This window comes from Dromaius novaehollandiae, chromosome 4 (assembly GCF_036370855.1).
Source record: "Dromaius novaehollandiae isolate bDroNov1 chromosome 4, bDroNov1.hap1, whole genome shotgun sequence".
In the NCBI taxonomy this organism is placed as follows: Eukaryota; Metazoa; Chordata; class Aves; order Casuariiformes; family Dromaiidae; genus Dromaius; species Dromaius novaehollandiae.
This window is the reverse complement of record NC_088101.1, coordinates 71965544-71986324: the sequence shown is the minus strand read 5'-3', so window position 1 is coordinate 71986324 and position 20781 is coordinate 71965544. Positions and strand designations below refer to the sequence as shown.

The 20781-nt window shown below is 42.3% G+C and overlaps 1 long non-coding RNA gene across 1 annotated transcript in view; it reads right to left on the bottom strand.

Moving 5' to 3' along the window:
• Positions 1-19876, bottom strand: part of LOC135328405 (uncharacterized) — a 40990-nt gene extending 21114 nt beyond the window's left edge. Inside the window, exon 1 of the long non-coding RNA XR_010389237.1 lies at positions 19432-19876. This is a non-coding gene — a long non-coding RNA (uncharacterized LOC135328405). The remainder of the gene's footprint in view (positions 1-19431) is intronic.
• Between the last annotated feature and the right edge of the window lie 905 nt (positions 19877-20781).

Sequence of the window (20781 nt, the reverse complement as noted above, 5' to 3'; positions counted from 1 at the left end):
ATAGGAGCAATGACATGTCTACACCATTTTTATTTCAGCAGGGCTCCTGGGCATGACAGCTTAGGTTGCCCAGGGAGGAAGTATTATTTAAGGGGCAGGGACAAGGGGTTTTCTCTGCTCACCATCAAGTTACCCATGAAGGGAAGCAAATGTCTGCAAACAGAATGCAACTTCCATTGAGAAAACCTTCTGGCACAGACCAGGTCAAAGTCCTTTTTCCCTGCTGGGAGAACTGGAAGCATTACGTGTCTTGCAGCCTCTTTGGAGAGAGATAATTGTAATTCACTTCCTTGCTGCCAAGTACAATATTGCCGCAGCCAATAATGACATTCATACAGTTTTTAATAGAGCTCATGATCAGCTGAAACATGAATCAGTCTTCACAACACCTCTGGAAGATAAGGGAAAGATGGAGACAGAAAAGCTAAGTGATCTTTTGGAGGCCACCGAAGCAGCCTGCCAGTAAGGGCTGCCATTAAAGCTAGGGAACTCCGAGCTCATTGTCCTGTTCTCTGACCATGTCGGCCCGTGCTTTCCATAGGTGGGAGAGCAAGACCCACTACACAACTGCAAATTATGTATAACTTTGCTATTGATCTGCTTTCATAAGACAAGAAAAATCTCTACCTATTCTGACTCTAGGGATATGAAAAACTAGTCCTTGACATGGTTTTCTGGTTAGATGTTGCTCAAGCTAACAGCTGCTTTAGAGGGTGCTTGAGCATTTAACCATCTTGTATCTAGTACATCTATATTGGTATATAAACCAAGGATTTGCTGGAGACAGCAATTATCTAGAAGCCTTTGGCTCTAAGGGTGCATGGAGAAGCCAAAGCGCAGAGCCTGCTGTTTTCAGTCACTCATCATCCCTCCATCCAGGTTCATCTCAGCAGCCCACTTCCCGGCACAGTGGGCAGCTGCTGCCAGGGGAAGGACTCTGAAACCCAGGGCCTTGGCCTGTGCAGCTATAAACCACACATGCAGCTTTAAATAAACACCTGCACAAACAGAAAGACAGGAAAAATATCAGACCGATACCCTATTTCTGCAGAAGTACAAAAAGCAACTGAAACCTGAAGGGCGAAGAGTCAGAAGCTCTTGCCAGCATTACTTACAATTCACAGGTACCTAGCTAGCTGTTACCAATCTGTTTTCTTCTGTGTTATCTTCTGCTAAATTACCCCACTGGAGCCAGCTAACACAAGAGATTTCACATGCCATTTGAACAGAAGAGTCTCAAAAGTCAGCCAGTAGAGCTGATGAAAAGCAAATCACCAAGTCAGTTTACTACCAATGAGCTCTATTAAGTGACTATAATGCAGTTCATAGCCCTGGAGTAGTCACTGTCCCTCACTAATCTAATGGTAGTATTGACAAGGATCATTTACACAGCTTTCCTTAAAGGTTACTACTATTTGTCAGGGACTCTCTGTGCTCCTGATGCTCACATGATTCTCATTCTGATCACAGGCGCATTCGCCCTCACTGCAGATCTGCTTTCGAGGCAGCGCTAACTCCTCACCGCACAAGGGCACGCCGCTGTAGCCAGGCGCTGGGCCTCCACACTGTCAAAACATCTGTTAGGCATTAATAGGGGACAGCACCAATCTATCCTGAGGGCTGAACTAGTGAAGAGAAATTGGTTGTCCTACAGCAGTGCCTTGACACCAGGTATCAGTTAATCTGCATAAAGCCTGCCCAGTTGTTTCTAGTGGTCAGTGGACGTATTCCCCCTAAAGATCTGGCCGTATCACAGAACTGTAGTTTTATGTCCCTGATCATTAAGTGCAACCGCAGCTTGATTTTGCATATTCTATGTTAAAAAAATCACTAGTCCCTCAGGCATTATCTCTGAGCTTTAACAAGCAAGAACTAGCCTCAGGATTTTAAATACATGGTTCTTTCTGGCTAAAATGTCTGGTTTTCAGTCCCACGCTTTCTCTGATTTATGATGATGACCTGAATTGCTGAAACATCACTGCCTCTATTTAGAGGAAGTATCATCTCTTCAGCATTCAGCACTGTCCACAAAAGGAAGGAAAACCACAGCAACAAAACCCTCCCAAAGGGGATGAGATGAAAGACAAGAAGAGCTAAGGCAGACAAAGGGCACTTTAAATACTATCTGCACTTACAATGTAAATAGATAAATTATAGAAACTCTATTTGGAGAATAAGATTGATCTTCACTTTTTAAAAATAGCTTAAACTGTTAAAAAAAAACTGTTGATATTCTACTTAACTTTCTGCCTCACTTCACAGATACAGCAGAAACTTCGAAGTGGTGGGGCCACTTCTTGAGATAGTCTCATTGCAAAGAAGGATCAAAGGATCAGAGCAGCCCTTCGGATGTAATCCCCAGCAAGGAGGGATGAGATTAGAGGAGAGGCAGAGAAAGAAGAGCTCAAACCTCTAGCTCTCATCAGGGTTCACTGTCGCACTGCTCTATCCTGTCTACGATTCAAGCCACTTACTTTTCCTGAAAGAAAGGCGCCAGATTGGCCCCGTGCATGGAGGTGCTTGCTGGAGGACCCCTAAAGCCACTGCATAACAGAGCTCCCTCACTCCTTTCCAAAAGCGGCTTTTATCTACTGCTCCTACTCAGGTCTGGGGTCTTTGGCTGCTTGCACAGCTGCAGGTCCACAGGTCGGTGACCTGGTGGTGGACTTAAACCAGGTTCTCAGTGTTCATCTAGTGGTCAAGTAAATAGAATTAATGTACAGTTCTAGGGTCCTTAAGAAAGAACAAATCAAACAACAAAACATCCATCTGCAGAGAAAGTATGGACATTAACAGAGGCACCATGAAGAAAATGAGTGTACACAGATAGCAACCGCAGTAAGGGAAAGGCAGGGAAATCAAAAGCAAAGGTAAATAAAGTCCACAGTAACAATTAACAATAATGTCTCTCAAAAATATCTCTCCATGAAACCAAATGTAAGCGAAATTCCCCACAGAAGACACAGGGAGGTGAAGCCTGGAGTCCATTTGCTGTCTCTGGGGGCAAGTGCATTCTTGGGATAAAATGGTCAGATCAGGCTGAGACAAGATGAGTTTTACCCAAAAATACAGTCTATGAGTGCATGCAATACGGTGACCCAAACATTTAACACTGAGAAAGCATCTGCACAGATTCATCTCACCTTGAGGCCCTTCATTAACTTGTCCAGTGAAAACACACCAGTACCCAGTCCTGAAATCCGGGCAGGCTCAGATCCCAGCTCTTCCTTGGCTGTCAGAGCAGAGGAAGTCAAGCAGGTAAGCCCAGCAAGACAGCCACCTGGCTCAGGCATGGGCCCTAAAGACATCTCCTCCCCCAGAGGATCCCAGACACCTCTGAGAGACTCCTCTGCCCCAGGCTTTTCTCCTGGCCTATTTTTCTCCAGGTGCCCTGGGGCATTTTTCTGCCTCCTGTAGGGCTTCTTTGGATGCTATTCAAATATTTCCTCCTTGAGGTGTCCCTAGACAAACAAACTGGTATATGACGTGCCGTGGTAGTTGTAGATTTTTACCAGAAAGACAAATTAAGCCTTCAAAACTGAGACGCAAAGAGTTGGTATTTGTTGAAAATTTAAATGTGTTATTGGGGCTAAAAACATAGCGAAGAATTATACTGTTATTATTCACTGTAGCAATGATGGTCTCAGGTTAACAAGGAGGTGAGGCCTGTAGAGAGAAGTGATAGCTTTTATTAGGCCAATTGGAATGGGCAGGAAAAAAAGGAAAAGGTTGGTTTCTTCATCTGTCTGACAAGAAACCACAAAATCCAAACTAAATTCAGGTCAGGCCAAATTTCTCCTTAGTTCAATACAGTTATAACAGTTGATTTATCTACTTGGGAGAAAAGCATACTTAGTATCTGTTGAGCAAAAAAGCATTTTAGCAAAGTGAGGGAGAGAGCAGAAGAGGAAAAAGGGAGTCAGGATCAGTCTAATAGGGAGAATTCAACTAACAGGCCCTAAGGCCATAAAATCTGTCTCTACTGCTGAATCTCAGATTTATCTGGGATTATTTATCTCAGATGTACCTGGTAGACCTCTGAGCTGTTTTTCTGAAGAGTTTGGTGTGTTTGTGGAAGCTTAAAGCAGAGGTTCTGAGAGCATTCTTTCAAACTAAGATCTTCTTCCTGTTAAGACAGTCAGGCGATACAATATTATTATTACAATATCAGCTAAGAGTTCCCTGGAAGGAATAGCTTTTTCAGTTGTGACTGCCAAGTCACAGTGAGAAATGCTACCAGTTCACAGGCAGCATCACAGTGAGAAACACCACCAGTACATGGGCAGCAGGGCATAAGCTGTTCAAAGTGGGTAGGGGAAAAGCCTGAGGATTGCAGAATGAGGCTGTGCTTAATGCTGTTTTCCAAGAGGCTCTTTTGCAGCTGTATCGAACTGGTATAGTGGAAGCAAATGACAAAATATAGAACAGATTTGAAGTTTCAAGCTATACTGGCTGGAGGTAGCAAATTTCTCTGAGTAGAGGAACTTCTTTGCCTCCCCAAGGGCTGGGCACAGCTGTAATCTCCGCTCACAGGAGTGATCTAAACTTCTCCAAGTCTTCTGTGCAGCCTCAGGGAATAAATCAGATCCTGAAGCTACCCCAGCCTGCACCAGGGACCTGCAGTCCATGATTACATCCTCCCAATGGTTGCAAGAAAGTAATTTTTTATTATTATTTCTGTTTTTTCTCTTCTGTATCACAAGCAGCCTCTGTCTCCTCCCAGGCTGGAAGATCACATCAAGGAGACAGAATGCATTTCTACAGAAAGCTAAGGAAATCCACTCAAACTGATATTCTAATAAGAAGCAGTCATTGCTGATTCTGCTCCCATTGAGCAGTATATGGGAATTGCCATTAAGTTCAATAGAGCAAGACCACACAATTAAAGGAGAAAAGATTACCTCCCTTTTCCATTTTCTTCTACTAGCACAAAAAAAGATAAAAATAAAAACTTCTTTCTTACCATTCCCAGCATTTGCATAAATCTGTGCTCTAATGACCTAAGCATAGACCTGTGACCAAGAGCTCTTGGGCCAGATCCTCACTTTCTGATCCAGCTGTTAACCAAACCCTCTCAGCCCAGCTGAGGATTCCCATCGAAGGAAGTACCATAAACTCTCTGGGTACCACAAACTGGACCAGCCAGACCAAGGGGAAGTGCAGGGCATAGGACACCCAACTTATCCTTCTCTGGCAGTTAAATCTCTGCTCTGTGGCACCAACCACAGCAACTTAGAAGCTTTTGGATGCCTGGAAGCTTCAGAATTGGGGAACATGCATGTGTTTTCTTTAAATACTGGAAACATGAGTTGAGCACAGCTGAGAATTCAGCTATTGGCTTCTAATTACTTTAGCAACCCACACCCTTGTGCTCCTCTGTAAAAAGAAGATACTTGCCTACCTACGTCACGGGGTGTTTGGACCATTAGTTTCAGGACCATAAACACATCTACCCTGTTCCTCCCCAAATATTCTCTACCTAATCTACTAGTACATTTATAAATTACTGCACAGCAAAGCTGCTAACACCAACAAGTCAAACTCTCCAAAGATAGAAGAATTAAAGATGGTCAGTCACATGCTGTTTTATTTCAAATAAAGTTGGTGCTTCAGTCAGTATGCCTGGAAAGACTGGGTCATGCAGTGAATTCAGATGTTGTCTGTGGCAGGCTTACCACATTTGCTGCAGAAACTGACAGTGGAACAGTGCGGAAGGTTACAGAAAATAGTTTAATTGGTTGAAAAAAAGGCCATTTAAAGATGTGGATTCTCTCTGAGCATTTTCCAGAAGAAGCCTGTCTGCTACAAGACCATGCATTTAGACCAAGTCACATGTGAACGGCTGGTCACCTATTGTGTGTTTCTAGTTTTCCCATGTCAGACCTGACGCAGCTGGGGTGGATATGCAGCAGTGAGGAGTGCTTCTGCCCGCAGGTGAAGATGGCTGGGCTTAATTCTAAGTTCTGTGAAATCCAGGATCTCAGGAAGCACAACAAACATCAGAAGATATTTTCGGCATGCTTGTCCTTATTTTCTCAGTTGCAAAAAGAGAATAGTAATATCACCCAGACTCTTAGGGAAGCTGCAAAGATAACAAAATAACATCCGGAAGGCTTTTGGTAACACCCATACCAAAACAAATAATGAGAATACAGCCAAATGCATTGAACCAGGGTTTGGATATTGTCCTCGAAACAGGGCTAAGGCTCCCTCAGATGGATAAAAATGCATAGCAAATAACTAGGTCTTCACTGAACGAAACATGGGCCCTGTGAAAAAGCTGTGGTATACAATCAAGCAATCCAGCCTGGAAAGCCAGACCACCCCAGTCTTGAGTCCAGGACGCTTCTTTGGGCCCAGGCCCCAATCAGGTGCATGCAGCAGAGCAGCTCCTCAGACCATTGGCCCCACGGCAGCCCACGAGACAGCCACCCACAGCGTTTAGGTGGACACCAGCAGCTCTCTGAACAGCCAGGCTGGCACGCTGCATGGAAACATCCCCCGGGTTAGACTCAAGATCTAGGCCAGCTCTTAGGCCACGTCAAGGTAGGGGCACTCAATGTTGCTAAACTGGTAAGAGGCTCTATAAATTCACTAAACAACTCATGAGCAAAATAAGGAACTGCCTCTGCTCTTGCAAATGCACCTCTGCTGAGAAAAAATCCAAACTGTGTTAGGTCAGGGAGCAGGAGCAAGGAAGACCATCAACCTACCCCTTTGATTAAGGCACTGACAGAGTTGCATAAGCAGATTTAACAGCAGCATTCTCCTAACTTCTGAGTGCTTGACATTGCAACCCCCACATTCTTTAACCATAGGCTTTTTTGGATGTAAAATACATTAAGCACTACCAAGCTTAGAGTTCAAGATTAAAGCACCTAAAACTGTCCATTTATTGTCTGCAAAGCACTGTTAAGATGAAAAACACGAGGGTAATATTTTGACAGACAGCAGGATACCAAATGCAAGTCTACTTTTTCCTAGTTCATGTTGAAGCTGTTAAAATTCTTTGAATATTAAATGTCCAGGGCCACTTTCAGGGTTGACTTCAATGCGGTTTCTAAAAAATGTGCTGAATATTATTCATTTCTCAGAGAATCAAAAAGCTGGAGGCCCTTTGATGGGGTTGCCTGCATTTTTAAACCACATACGCACACACTAGTTAGGAGAATTTGGCAAGTATGGTTATATAGTCAGCATCTCAGACAAAAATGTACAATACGAATACAAAATCCTAGATATTTTTATATATTTATAATATATATATTTATATGTATATATATAAAAATTTTAATCTAATATATTTTTCACATCTTTAACCTGAGTCTCTCACCCATTACACAGCACTACACCACTGGCCAAAAGAACATAAAAATGAAGCACAGAACACCCAGTCACCAGAAATTGCAAAGAATGGATGTCTGGTACCTCCAGAAATTCTGCTTCCATTACAGTATGAGACACATTCATCAAATATAACAGGAAATAATTTTTTCCCAATGCTAAATAAGGATCTTATCTTGTATCTAGGTGCTAGCAAAAAAGTTGCAGCAACTTTTCTGAATGATGTTCATGCCTCAATTTAACACCTGAGCTAAACTAAACTTGTTGGAGCTGAAGTCATGTTGGAAAAACTCTGACTGAATAAGAACACTTGCTCCTGAAACAACATACTTGAAGATAATAGATAAATTTGAACAGAAGTCATGGCACAGTCTTCTGTGTCTGAATATTTATTCTGTGCTCAGAGGCCCAATGCAATTTTTATCTTAGTTCAGCTCAGACCAGACTATCCTGGCCCGTTGGGAAGCTAAACCTGTGGAAGTACAATGCATGAAGCTGCAGCACCTAACACTTTGGCACCCAGACTCCTTAGAGCAAGCAGAGAGGTAGGCACTAATTACTAACCAGGTTCGCACAAGGAGGCGTAGACAGACCTGAGCTCCCCTTGCTGTGCTCTTGGACGGCTGGAGGCAAGCGAGTCCTGGTTCGGAGGCAGCGTTATCACTGCTGCACTGGAGCAAATATGCCCTGCCTTTCAGCCGGAGGTACTGATTCAAGCACAGCAATGCACTGATATGACCTATACAGCTGCTGGATCACAGCTGGCTCTCATCTGGCCACAGGCAGAATGATTATGTCTGTCTGCGCCTTGTTCATAGGCACCCACCGGCTCGCATGCTGAACAGGGAGCCACCCAAATTATCACGGACAAGCCAAGGAAAGATGCAAAGTTTAAGTGTTTAAGAGACTTAGGGGATCCCACGTCAGAGGACATCTTCTGCTAACACTGCTCTCAACCACGAGCACTCTTTGGCATTCAACACCTAAGAAAGGCCTTTCCCACAAAACACAGTGAGAACATGATGCTCCCTCCTCACCCACACTGCCTTTTATCCTGTAATCTAGTGATTAAAGACTTCATCTGAGAGGTGGAAGAACTCTTTTCTGCCTGGAGGCTTTTAACACTCAGCTTCTAATTTTCAGCAGTATTCCAGCTACAAAGGTACTGTGGTGGGTATTTGGAGGGCTCTCTGAGTCCCTCCCGTTAAAATTGTTCCACTTTTCTTGAAACAATTAGATACCTATTGAGGCAGAGAAAAAGAGAAAGTTACTGCATAGTTAAGTGGTTGCACACTTAGGTGAGGGTAGGGGCAGCTTAACAAGGTAAATATTTTAGCCGAAGTTGAAACAACTAAATGAGAGATTTTGAGAACATCTGTCCCAGAATACCCTGAAGTCAAGTAATTAGGCTTCCCTGGGAGACAAACAGGCACGTCTGAGTGCCAGCCGGCAGAGCAGGGATTTGGATGCAAGTTTCTCATATCTCAGATAAGTGCTTTAGACTAATGTGCAAGTCTAATTGGTAAAAACACAGCCTGGGTAAGATTCGCTGCTCTCGCTCCCGTGGGGAGAGTAAGGCTCCGCGGGCACTTCGCAGGCGAGCAGAGCATCTCACGTGTGATCCCCGTGAAGCGGCAGCAGGAGTCAAGGCTCAGGTCTGCGAAAATCCTCGGATCATCAGAGGGGCCTGGGGGAAGCAGACCTGCCCCAGACGCAGGGCGTAACGCAGGGCTCCTGCCTCACCGCAGCCTCTCCACCGCTGTGCAAGCAGAGCCGTGGTGCTGCCCATGCCCATGCCCGGCGCCACCACCACCGCCAAGGCAGGACCAAGCAGCCCAGAGCTGCTCAGCTCCCTCCGCCGGGGCCTGATGCTGCCCATCTGCCCTGAATGTACATAACACACATAATGATAGACTCGAGCAGGTTGCGACCGCAACACCTTCCAGGTGCAGATGACCGTGATGGTATCCCTTTTCTTTTAATAGGCCAAGGAGAACCACGTGCTTTGTATGCAAGGGACCTGGGCTCTGTGGCCTCCCAGCCACAGGAATCTCCTGGGGAAATTGCAGTCGACCAGCGTCGCTGCCTCAGAAGATGGTTAAATCGGGCAGAGGCAGTCTCTGCCTCTCTGCAATTTGAGGTGCAGCAGGCTGAGCACAGGTGCAAGGGGGAACATCATTCCAGCCCAGCGGTGAGGTTCAAAAGCTTGTGTACACGTTTACATTAAAAAACATCACATAAAACATATGTCTTTCTCTCTGTCCTGTGCTCTCTCTCATTTCTCTCTGGCCCACAGATTTTGAACTCTTTCTGCTCAGTGTCTGGCTGAACATCAACAGGAGGCACCAAGAATAGCCCTCTAATCTCTACCCACTTCTTCTTATCCCATTGATACCTTCAGAGGGACTGGAGATGCCTTTATTTTCCTTTCATCTTCTGCCCAGACATTTTCATATGAGGCTGCATCTCTGCTCTGTAGTGGAAGATGTTAACAGCTTGTTTTGTCATTCTTTTTTTCCCATAGTCAACCTTTATATTAATTTTAAATTACACTATTTTACTACGTCATATTCTTCATTTTGATAGCCTCCTCTTTTCAGATCCATAGGCTCACTCCTTCCAGTACCTGTCTTGGAAGTTTTGAGTTTAAGATATTTTTCCTGCGAGTTTAGAAGTTCTCATATTAAGATGCTTGTTTCCAGGGATTTGAACAATTTGCAAGGGCACAAAAGAAGCAGCCAGAAACAAGGAATTTGGCATTGACCCAGCCCTTCATTCATAATAAACCTTTAAAAAACCCAGCGATGACTCAGCACAGGCATAATTCACTAACCAGAAAGGCCTGCTTCCCTACCTTACAATTGCATTGGTAGGTACTTAATCACAGCAAATAACATAGTGGATATTTTATTTTTGAAAACATATGCTATGTTATATTCATCCCTTGAAATTGCTGTAACACATGGCCTCTCATCTAAAATATCCCTGTCAGACATAATTGGCAGAAGTCATCAGATGAGGCTCACGTCATATAATTAGATGTATTATATTAGGCTGAACTGGTTACTTTAATAGCAATGCCACAATGTACGCTAACAGGCTGTTTTAAAATACAAATGACTTCCATGACCTTCTTGCAGTAATAACACTGATTCTCTGCCATTTATTTACGGCAATAATCTATTAAAAATATGTTGGGCAACTTGTTTGGGCCCTTTTAAGCCTGGTCTTCCCAACACACTTGTCAGTGCAGCTCTCTACACGCACACAGCAGCAGAGCAACCTCCATCTGCCGGAGCAAGGGGCCGTGGCCGTCCCGCGTCCCACCCGCGTGCGCGGCGCGGGGCGTCCTCGGCGTCGCGTAACCGAGCCGCTGCACAGACTTGCTGGCGGCATTGTGAAACGCCTGCCCTGTTCCCGCAAGCTGAGGAGCTGGTGCCCAAACACAGTCACCGTGGCGCCTTCGGAGGCTCACCCACAACACGGGGAGCTAAGGGCTTGCCCTGCGTGCCATTGCACCCAGTAGTACTGCTAATAAAAGCAGTGCAGTATGTGCTTCCATAGTGGTACGAGTACTTTGTCCAAAGGCAAAAAGAAGCCTAATTTCCACATTCAGGAGATACATAGTACTGAAAAGGGGCACAATAAGCAAACGCGATGGCCAGGTGATGACTCACTACTTCCTGATGATATTCAGGTTTTTGAATAACAGAGTAGGTGTGGGCATCTGGGGTTTTCGTTTTCTTTTTTTTTAAGTTAACGATCTAAAGACTCCCCTCTGTTCACCCGGAGATCTTGCTCTCAACAGATAGCTGGTTTCTTATATCACATTAGAAATGAGCTTATGATGTTTTACATGCCTTAGTTTCTCTCAGAGCTATGCTCTAATGTCAGTACTTGGAGCTGAATTTAATTACTGGAAGGGGAAAAAAAAAAGGCATCTATTCCAGGGTTAAACACTATTGGGCTTTATCTATACATGAGAGTTTTATCACTAGGCTAAAGAGATACAAGCTGTTGAGTTTGGACTCCGTTTTGCCCGTGTAAAGGTACTCTCCTAGCTCATTCCCCACGAAAGAGGTGCCTCGACTCAAGGCTAATTATTGAGTAAACAATCACACCCCTAACTGACCTAGTTAAACTGTTGGGAAAGCCACGCGGTAATTTCCAATGCAAATCAGCGCACCTGCACCCGCAGCAGCACTGCTCTCTGTTGCCGCAGAGGGTGCAGGTCCCACAGGGCTCTGCCTCGAACGGGAGCAGACCCAGCAGCTATGGTCCACTACAGCTGTCGAAAGGCCGTTACTGGGCTCACCTACAGATACGGCTACATCATATGCATGCAACAAGTTTTGGGGAGAATTCTGAGTCTTGCTAGTCTCTTTTGAAGCAAACATATGGCCAGAAACTCTGTTTATCACTTGTCTCTTGCCAACTAGTATCTTGCTCAGGTGCAGAACTACTGCCTTTAGCTTATACACAAGCAAACAAAAATCTCCTACAGGGTGAAGACATTACATAAAGTTGTCTGGCTTCAGAGAGTAAACATTTACTCCTAAAGACAAGCTTCCTCCTTAAGAGGTTACAAAATCCTTTTTAACTCGGCTGGGTCCCTCTTCAATGCACATAAGATTGAGTCATGTGACAGTTACAAGAACTAAGCAAAATTAGGATGTTCTGTCCCAAATTCTAATTCATCCAGGTCTGTTTTTGTTAAATTGGTAAGCAAAACTGAAATTCCAAAATGAAAATTTGGACGTGGAAACAGAAAAATGGGAGTTCCCAAAATAAGTGAATGGGAATATAAGATCTGCCACACTGGTCAGCTCCTGTCTTTCATGGCCTGCAGCTGATGCCTACGAGTGGGCTACAGTAGACAAGGCAACCCAGCACGATCCGTTCCCTGGCACAGATTCCCCTATTCTGGCAGTCTGTGACTTAGAGCCTTCCTGACCTGAGTGATACACTATGTTTATCTGCTACTGATAGACTAATCTTCCTTTCTTCATTTAATACCTTTGAGCCCCTGTATATTTTTTATCTCCACATCATTCAGTAACAACAAATTCTACATAATTGTATGGTGTGCAAAAAAGATTTTCCTTGTGTTTATATTGCAGTCTCATTTAATAATTTTTGTAGGTCCTCTGATCTGTTGGACTAACAGAATTGCAAACAATCTGCTCTGCTATACCTCTAAGATCTTATAAATATTTGCAATATTCTGTTCATGATCATTTCTCTTTTCCAAGCCAAAGAGTGCTAGTCTACTTTGGTTGTCTTATTGCTCTTAGTTTTTACCTTTTCCCAATTCTAGTGTATCATCTTTGAAATGGACAGGCCAGAACTACTCCCAGTATTTGGGATGGGCACACGAATTTATATAGTGGCATTATTATATTTGTTGTTTTTGTCTATTCTTTTTCTAATCATTTCTAAAGTGTTAATTACCTCTGCAACCCTTCTGAACATTGAACTGAGATTTTTGTATAAACTGTCTACATTGTCTCCAAGATTTTTTCCCTGAATGGTAATAACTAAAATAAAGTTTCTCATTGTCCGCTTACAATTAGGGTTCTTTCATTTAAATTGTAGTTTCCTCTCTCCTAAACTGTCATCTGGAAAAGTTGTCACCTTGCTATTCAACTCCTCTTTCCTGATTATTTATGACATTTAATACAAATCCTAGCATAACTTGTGTGAAATTTAAACCAATGGTTATTTCATGACAGATTCTTTTGCAAATACTGAAATGTGGCATAGTGGCATCTTCTGATAACAATCAGCTTTGTGATTTTCTGGTATTTTATTTAATGTTTCTGAAATTTAAGGGGACCAAACCTTCGTCTAGTTGTCGTTCAGCATTAAACTGCTTTTGTAGCACGGTGCCCCATTGCTCTGTGGGACTTGTAGTTTAGTAGTCTGAGTCTTCTTAAAACTTGGTCAGCTCTCCAGTGATCATGGGGACTTTGCTGTGATTTCACATCGCAAGGTTTTGCTGTTTCACACTGTTGCTACTGCAAGCCAAGTAGGCTGTGTGGTTTTCACTCTGGGGCACGGCATAGTCAAACACAAAAAGCTAACATGAAACCAAAAGGGTATAAATGTAAAATGAAACCCACAAAACAAGTTTTCATAGTCCCATGCAAACAGAAGCCTTTTAATTCTCATATACTGTAAGACATCTTACTCACCTAATCAGCCCCCATCTTTCCTGAAGCAACCTGCTTATGTGTGTTGGGGGGGGGACTATTCTGACACCTCCTAATATAAGGAAACTAATTCTTTCATGTACATTGATTTGAAACTAGCATTACTTCCTGAATTTAAGGGGAATTGTTTCATTTTCCAGCAATGTGGCTAAACAGGAACCATGACAAAAGCTCATGACCCCGTGACAGTTACAAAGAACTTCTGGCCTCTTTTAGCCTTGGACATGATCAGCCGTTCCCCTGCTACCAGAAATGGAGCCTTGCCCTGTGTGAGGAAATAGAAACTCAGGCAACATCAAACGGAGAATTAACTGTTCACTCACCCCCTGTCTGTATGTCGCTCTCTTTCTCAGCTCTACTCCCAGGCCAGCAGTTAAAACCGAATTTCTAACTCTAGGGCAGAACTGTAACTGCATCTCCAACGACACTAAGAGCAGGGTAAAACATACTAAATTTACTTTCTGATTACGATAAACTGAAGGCATTTCTGGCAAGCTAACAGCTCAGCTGCTACAGGAGGGGCACTGAAACGTAGCGGGGCCATAAGACCCTGCACCCTACAGCTGTGCAGAGCCCTTCAACCTGTGTGGCTATCAGCCGGCGGTTTGGCCTGCTAATGTTTTTTTTACCAAAGCTTAGTATTAACTTTACGTTTATATGCAAGGGATTGCAGGATGTGGTTCACAGCAGTAATAACAACTTACCGTTGAATCACTGTAAAAGATAACTAATTTATTCTCAGACCATTCTCCTCACTTCAGTCAATGTTATTCCATTCTCAAGAAAAGCGACACTCTGGCCCTGCTGAAATGAATGTGAAAACTCCCTGTGGTTTCAACTGGGATGGATTTCACCTTGCCTGGGATCTGGGAGAGAGTAGATATTAGCCCTCAGATTAAAATTGGAGAGTTCGTGGCTCTCCGTCAAAGCGGCACGTTATTACCCTGCTCCTCTTCTCACAGCCCTCCATCAGCTCCTGACCCCACATGCCCCAGAAGTGCTCTTTAAAGGCCTCTCTTTTTGAAGTAAACTTCTGCCTACTCACACAGCCTCTGCATTTGGCATACTTGAGCACCTTTAGCAAGTTCCTGTCCTCTTTGGCAGCCTCTTTTGGAAGCAGTGCAGAGTTAGTCATCTGCCAAGGAGAAATTAATCCCTTTGCCGCTGCCTCCTCTAATGCACAGTGGCAGAAATTCAAGCATTTGGCTCTACGAGCAGCACCAGCAGCAGACAACATGCCTATTTCAAGCTTCTTCAGCTCTCTTTTGCCACCTCTTTCACCTTTGCTCAACTTGTAGCTAAACTCAGATGATCAGTTGGTATTATTGATGAAATATGCTTGCTTTTCCCTCTGTCCTTTCTACCAAAAGGATGCACCGTGATTAATGTGTTCTACAGCTCTAGACTGAATTATTGCAATTGAACTAAATGTGGAAGTCCTGCCAAGGCTCTGGCTCTACCACAGTGTGACAGACCCTTCTCAAGAAGATCGGAGAGTTTTGTGGGGGAGTACTCATTGTTTTCTCAGTTATTCCCAGTCCCTTTCAAAAACTAGAAACTTACCTTCAAAGTTAAGCTGGAACAGAGACCACATCTATACCTGCAACCCAGCTAGCAAACTATGTTCCACCAGCAAACAGAGACAAAGTGTACTTTTTTTGCAAGTCCAGCTGCAAAACAAGCTACTGGAGGAGACTAGACGAATCCAGAGTTTTTAGGAAAAATATTATATCTATTTTTCAGAAAATGTTTCAGCAACATAACCAAATGAATTGTTATTATATGCGTCAGTGTCTTCTGATCTGTGGTCCACACACCTCTGTTGGGGTCCATGGATTTTTTTCTGAGGGTTCTAAGAAGATGTCTAGGAAGAGTTCCAGCTAAAAGTGTTCATACTTTGGTACAAAAATTTATTGTGATACATAGAACACAAAGGTTTGAAAACTCCTGAAATATAACATGTACAAAAACAGTGCATAAACATCATATATTTAGCATTCAAAAAGTGCGATGTACTAGAATAGATGTTGCATATGCCATCTTACTGCAGTCTTCTTGTGTGCATCATACAACTTTTAATTATATAATCATTTATTTTCCCACAAAGTTGCTGCTTTAAAATTGCATAGAATTGAGCAACTTTCAAGATGAATTCAAGGTATGTAAGGGTGCTGACTATCATCTATAGGACAATTTCTGATCTTTTGTTGTCAGGAGTTATATAGGGAATATCTAATGAAATTGGATTTGTGGAACTCTACTGGTTCTTCTTACTGTTCAAAGTAGACTAGAGTTCAGACTACCTCCATCTCAGTAGAAAGAGATCAGTTTTCTAAGTTACTTGCTGACTAGACCAAAGTACATTATGCTCATAAAAAAGAAAAAATGGAAAAAGGAGGAATAAAACTAAATGTCCAGTTCAAAATAAAGATGTTCAGAACAATATTAATTACATCGCTATGAGACATGAAGAGGAGAAATTCTGTAATTGGCTGTACAGCAGTGGTGTAAGCATGGGTCACAGACACCAGGAATTGAGACCACTCATGTAGGAGCACAAACTCACCTCAGTTTATACTGATGGAACCTGGTGAGAAGATCTTCATAGTGAGAACTTTAAAATCAAGATTCACCTCCAATTTAGGAAGGTTTCAATGAGCAAGAATGTCATAAAATGGCTCTCTGTCAAAAACAGCATTACCTTTTCATGGACAACTGAGAGCCAAATGCCTCAAGTGTCCCAACTGCAAAAGCATGTGAGGAGGTTACAGACAGCCTATGCAATCACAAAAGAGCGCAGAGTGCCTGTTTCCTTAAGTATCTGCCCAAACTGTACAAAAAGCTGCACTGACACAGACTTCAAGCAGAGTGAAATATGCTGGATGTCTCTTGGTGCCAAAACCAGATTGTCCTGAAGACATTTTACATATCAGTTTCCTAACTCAGAAAGTGTTGTATCTACACAAAGGGAATTCTGCATTACGTCTCATTCTGCCACAGAAAAATTGATCAGAGAATAGAAATTAGCCATTGCTTAGGTGATTTAACAAATGTAATTATGTGCAAACAGAATTATACGCTTGGCGCTATGAAAGTTCCAAGTTCACAAAGCTAACAGTTATGCACAAAATCACCTGGAAGAGGGAATCTAAATAGAAAATTATCAATAATAGCTGGGAAATGTTTAAGAAAATTTTCCTAGATGCTGAAAAAGAACATATTATTTATAAATACAGTATAATATTATACACTATATATTATATGATATAATAATAAACAGCCACCATAATAAACAAAAATTGTGGTTAAGATGCCAATCTGCTTTAAAAAGGAGATGAAAATAACCATAAGAATATGGATAATAATTCAAAAGACTGAAAGCTGAGAACAATGAATAAGTATCAGTTAATAGTTAAGAACTGTAAAAAGGTCAGTAAAAGAAGCAGAAATACTCAAGAAGTTAGATCGAGGTACACAATGTTAAACGTACAGAAATGAACTGGTTCAGGTAACTTGTAGTCTAAAAATTTGAAGAACTGGTGGAGAAGGTCAGTGGACCTTTAATACTGGTTTTCAATAACCTTAAAGCAATAGTTAAGTTTCAGATATCTGGAAGAGAATTACTGTTACACCAATGACTAAAAGTGTAAATGGCCCAGCCTGCCACTCTGACAGAGGTCCCAGAAACACAACAGAAGAGCAGATCAGAGATCTGCTTAATATAGAATTAAGGCAAATAATAGAAGTAATACCAATCAACAGGTTATGGAAAGCAGATCATATCAAACTATGTTGACAACTTTTTTAAAATTAAACTACAGGTTTTGCTGATAAAGGAGCACCAGCATTGAAGTAATAACCCTGAATTTCTCTAAGAAGTTCAACTTTGAGACACATGACTTTTTTTATTAAGAAAGAGAAGCAATACTAAATTCAGCTTTATACACACTAAATGAGAAAGACAGTTAGTTCTTTGATAGTTTTCAAAAGGTAACTGGGAGCAGAAACATAAACACATTTTTAGTGATCTTTCACAGCAGTTAGATCATAGCTCTATGCTATTTAATATTTTAACAAAATGAAAGAAAGGTAAAATTATTTTAGAGAAATGATAGAAGAATTAGAAGAATATTGTATAATAGAGATGTCATGGGTGAAGCAACTGTTCCTCAGTAAAGGACTATGCAGATAAAGGTACTGATAAATAACAATTGGGGAAAGGCAGTACCAAAGGAAAAAAGAATCATCAATGGGGTAAGAATGAGAGAAAGCATAGGTCATTTGAAGAGCTGGTCTTCACTGGAGAGACTTATAATCAAAATAAGTAAGAAGGTGTTTGAAAATATCTTCCTGGGCCAAGGACTCAGAACTAGAGGAGAGGAGCCAGTCAGCAATTCGGGCCACGGGGAACTTCTCCTGCTTCCAAGCCAGAGCAGGAGGAGGTGTTCAATAGACTTCCTCCTAAAGCAAGGGAAAAGAACTAACAGTTCAGCTGGGGTCACTGTAAGAGAAACAAAAGACCTTCTTATAACTAAACATATATTAAAAAAAAAAAAATCCAACACCTACAAAGGAAAAATTTCTGGAGACATATCTGATGCCAGATCCTTTTCTGTACTGAAGGCATCAGCAGGGTTCTGGCAGGTGCTCTTAGGAAAACCTAGTAACATTTGTACTTGCTCAGCATTCCCATAGGGATACCCTGGCTCTGCAAACTATTATTTGGCATCCAAGTATCTCAATTGAAAAATGCGAGAAATTGTAAATGTGTAAAGAGGTACATGATTTGGGAAACAGAAGAGAAACTAAACAGAGGCTCTAAGCAGCTTTGGAAAGAGCTGCTGGGCTAACACTTAAAAAAAGTCAATTCCGTTTAAAAGAAAAAATGTCCTTCAGTAAAAAAAGACTTAACACAAAAATGTGCACAGCCTGACCACAGCAATAATGTTGCCATCTGCAGTGTGCTTTCTCCAGTACACATGAGGTGGGTACGACAGTTCCTTGGGATCCTGGACTACACAGAAAATCTCATATACAAACTGTTTGTCTAAAGTAACAGTGTTGTGAAAATGTTCAGTGGACATGAAATAACAACCTTCTAAGAGTTTGAGATATTGACAATATAGAGCCCTAAAACCAAGAAGCTGCAACAGTGGGTGCAAAACACAGCTGTTCACAGGTGTCTTGGAAACTGGTGTTGGTGCAGTTGTCTTACAACCACGTAGCCAAAACTAGAAACCAGAGTTCTCCACTTCTCTGCAGGTGTTATTAAAAAAACCCTGCACTAATACATAGAGGAGGAGGCTGTGCGCTCAGTGAGGGCACCAAAAGGCTCGTGTGTTGACTGAAGCCCATGCTAACTGAAACAAACCACGAAACACTTCTGTCATTTCTGAAGGGGCCTGGCAAACCTCACTTTACCACAAAAATATGGAGCTTATCTTTCATCTTCAGATGTACAATTTTCAAATTGAATGCAAACCTCTGAAAGATTCAGTTGTTGCAAACACACTCTGAAGATTTAGAAAAAGGCAATAGAGGAAAGACAGGAAGTAGGTATCAATCTGATCAAAAACAACAACTGCTGCAGGTCACGTTTAACGAGAACTCTGATTTTCAGAGTTACCGCTAAAGGTACAACCCTTTGGTTGGACTACTGGCCCTATCTGCAATTTAAAGAAAACATTCATAACCTGAAGAAAGTTAGATTATGTGTAAAGGCATGAAGATGGTTAACCCCGATAGCAAAGTATTACAAAAGGATTAAGAGAATAAGCAACCGGAGAAAAAAGAGAGACAAAGAGTTATCGTGAGGAAGATGTTCAGGTTTGCTACATAAAACAAGTAAAGCAAAAGAGCCGTTTACTGATGGTACCTTTGTTGCTGTTGTCCCAATATAGCATTGTCATCCCCAGATCCAACTCTTCTCTCTTCTTCACGCCTCCAAAGGCATGGGGCAGGCGGCGACCGGCTTCCTGGGCTCCGCTCGCTGTCCTGGCCGCGCCGCAGCGGCTGTAAGCACAGAGCAGCCTCCTCCGCCCCAGGCACCAGCATGCTGAACACACGCAGGTTTACCTGCTAGCTTTGACTAAATCACCACCAAGTATGTTCGGTTTTCCCACAATTCTATAATTTGGCCGCAGTTAGGAAGATTTTTGCAGGGGTGGAGTCTTAGAAATATATCTCTGCAAATACTTTTGTTTTTGTTTTTTAAATCAGCAGCAAAAGTTACCATTTTTTCTTAACCTTGTCTCATTTTGGGAACAGCTTGGCCCGAAATTCATCTCCTAAAAAACACTGCATGGAAAATCTCAGCCTGAAGCATTCCATCAGCACAAAAATGTCAACTCCAATGGTTACATTTCAGCAAAGTTTCTTCCCACCAAAACACTCACGGAGAGTAAAATGTCCAATACATTTACAAACGGAGAGCACTACCAAGCCCACCTTCTTCTTTTTGTGCATAAACCTGGACATACTAGACATTAAGCATTTCCAGACTTGCTCTGCTCATGTTTCAAAATGATTTGGGAACCCTAGGTATGCTGTCTTCCTACGGCCTTTTTGGACTTCATCCAGGCAAACCAGAGGGAGGCCTCGTAAAAAAGTTCCTCTTCACAAGTAGCTGTGAAGCAAAATCAGTGTCAGTTCCTCGGAGAGCAGTAAACTTTTTTTAAAAAGATTGACTGTTGGGATTTATTTAGGTCAACACCGGTGGGTCTTTTTCCAAGGGAAAGTTTCTGTGTGCTAAATGTTTACCTCCTTTGCAGTAGCAGCAAATTAGCTGTTTACCTCTTCAAGCAGCAACAGGAGCCAGTACACCTGTTCCTTCCAGATTGTCCGTGTGTTTTTTGGCATATGATACCCTGAAAATGGCTTCAGTGATCTGCTGTGGGAGTATTAGGAGGTTTTCTAAAAAGGTTGAAGCATTTCTGTCTCAAGGAAAAAAACAGGTAATCATTGCACTGGCTATGAGACTATAACTCTCCTTTCATTATCCTATTTTATTATTTCTGGTATTAATGCCACAGAATGCTGAAATTAGATTAAATATGAAAACCGAGGACATGTGCATAAAAACAAATATATCACAAGTATTTATTAAAAAGCTACAAATCCTGTATGCCAGGACGTCTCCTCATGGCATGAACTATGCCTTCAGAGAGACATTATCTGTGGCCAACTCTGCCGCTGTCCCATGGGTGGAATCTCCCCCCCAGCGCAC